This window comes from Budorcas taxicolor, chromosome 20, assembly GCF_023091745.1.
Source record: "Budorcas taxicolor isolate Tak-1 chromosome 20, Takin1.1, whole genome shotgun sequence".
Lineage (NCBI taxonomy): Eukaryota > Metazoa > Chordata > Mammalia > Artiodactyla > Bovidae > Budorcas > Budorcas taxicolor.
In genome coordinates, this window is record NC_068929.1 from 11810500 (window position 1) to 11812958 (window position 2459).

The 2459-nt window shown below is 41.2% G+C and overlaps 1 non-coding gene across 1 annotated transcript; it reads right to left on the reverse strand.

Annotated features, from left to right (window-relative positions):
* Nucleotides 1–568: 568 nt before the first annotated feature.
* LOC128066293 (U6 spliceosomal RNA) lies at nt 569–670 on the reverse strand. Its single transcript, XR_008201199.1, has one exon. It is a non-coding gene; the product is annotated as a U6 spliceosomal RNA (small nuclear RNA).
* Nucleotides 671–2459: the final 1789 nt, after the last annotated feature.

Sequence of the window (2459 nt, forward strand, 5' to 3'; positions counted from 1 at the left end):
TGCGTTGGCAGGCGGATTCTTTACCACTAAGCCATCAGGGAGGCCCCTGGCTAGTCTTTAGAAACTCTAGTTTGGTAGGGGAGGGCCAGCTCCTGGAGGTTAGAAATCAAGCTATGGCCTGAGGCCACTTGGCAGAGATCTCCAGGGAGCAGGGAAGGAAGGTGTTTCTGATAGGGCTCTAGTCCTTCCATTGCTGTCGACATTGACTCAGAGTTCTCTCTATACCCTGAAAGCCTAGTGACTATTATTGTGTCGCCTATATTTTCTTTTGGTTTCCCATCATATTCAGCTAAGTCATTTTTGAATGCCAGCCTGTCTTAGCTGCATGAAGAGACACTCAAGAAAGGGGGTTTACTTGTGCTCAGGCTGAGCTGAGGAGGAACTGGGTGTTCCATGAGGCCAGGCATGGCATAGGCAGAAGAAATATAACTCTGGAAGTATCTGAGATTTGGTGATAGAGATAGAAAATAAGATTCACTTGGACAGTCATTTTTCTCACCTGGAGAAATCTCCTTCCAGAAAAATCTCTCACTTCATACTATGTTTAATAATCTGCATTAAAAAATATATATATATGGAACCCTTCACAAATCTGCATGTCATCCTTGGGCAGGGGCATGCTAGCCTTCCCTGTATCATTCCAATTTTAGTATATTTGTTGCAGGATCAAGCCCGTAACCTATATTTTTAATCAGCCCCTCCCGAAGTTGGATTGGGTTAAATGGTCCTTAAATCGCACATTGAGAACTGATGGGATGGATGACTGAATAGGATGGATTCTTAAGGGATTCACTGAGCTTTCTTTTTCTGGTACACCTTATAAAGACATTTGGCTTTATTTCATTTAAGCACATAAGAGATTATTCTTTGTTTAGGGGAATGTGCCAGGTTGAATAGTGCTCCTCTCACATGCATGACCTTCCAAATCAGCTAGCATCTTGATCTTGGCCTCCTAGCTCTTGTAGACAGAACTGTGAGGGAAAAAAATGACTGTTGCTTAAGCCATACAGTTATCATATTTTGTTACAGCAGTTCAGGCAGATTAATAAACCTGGTCCGTGTAAGACAGGAGGAGATACACAGGGAGAAAGCCATGTGACAATAGGGGCAGAGGTTGGAGCGATACAGCTACAAGCCAAGTAAGACAAGGATTACCAGCGGCCACCAAGGCGGTGCTAGTGGTGAAGAACCTGTCTGCCCAGGATATAAGAGATACAGGTGTGGTCCCTGAGTCGGGAAGATCCCCCGGAGGAGGGCACGGCAACCCACTCCAGTATTCTTACCTGGAGAATCCCATGGACTGAGGAGCCTGGCAGGCTATAGTCCAAAGGGTTGCAAAGAGTTGGACATGACTGAAGCGACTTAGCATGCATGCACCAAGAAGCTAAGAAGGGAAAAGGAAGGATTCTCCCTAGAGACTTCAGGGAGCAAGGCCCATGGACACCTTGATTTTGGACTTCTAGTCTCCAGAACTGCGAGGAAATATATTTCTGTTGTTTGAAGTCACACTGTTTGTCATACTTTGTGATGATAGCCCTAAGTGACTAATATAATGTTTCAGAAATAATCCTGCCATTAGAGAAGTAGATGAGCTCTCAATGTAGGCATTTATTGTTTTCTAGACTTGTTTGCTTATATTTTGAAGGATACTGGTATTCAAATATTTGGAATTTTCATGACCTAGACAGTGGGCCCGGGTGGCTCAGTTGTTAAAGAATCTGCCTGCAATAGGGAATGGCTACCCACTCCAGTATTCTTGCCTGGAGAATTCCATGGACAGAGGAGCCTGGCAGGGTACAATCCATCAGATTACAAAGAGTTGGATGTGACTGGTCGACTGATATGTTCACAGTGGTTTTTCACAGTTCATAATATCTTTGCCTTAAATTGTCCCCTAAAACAGAACCATACATGATCTTGAATATTTGAGACAAACAGGTGTTTGCTTTTTTAAAATAAGATTAAAGAAGAATAAATGTACTTGTTTCTTATAATAAACAGAACACTTCAAAATTTCATAATAGAAAATAAATTCATTTTGAGGTTCAGTTGTCAGTCATGAGTAGATCTGAAGTAGTCACTTTTAAAATTCCAGAAGTTAACTTCAATAATAAATCTGATTTTCCATCTGTTTGAGGTGATGGTAAAAATTTGTTCAGTGAGTTTAACTACCTGAATGAAACTTCAGTAACTTGAATGTAGCAGAAAAACTCATGCAAGAAATCAAACTTATTTCAAGACTTGTTAACAAATCCTCTCTTTTTTGGTAGTTGCTTTGTAATTGTTAAATTACATGAGTAGATTTTACTTCTCAGTGCTGAAAGTTCCTTGTGTTTTGTGGTTGGTACTTTAGTGAACCTAACATCTGACAAACCATTGATTTGCTAGCATTTAACTTGCAATCTCTGACTTCTCAGGGAGGTGCTATATTATGGTGTAACATGATAGAGAAGGGGCAA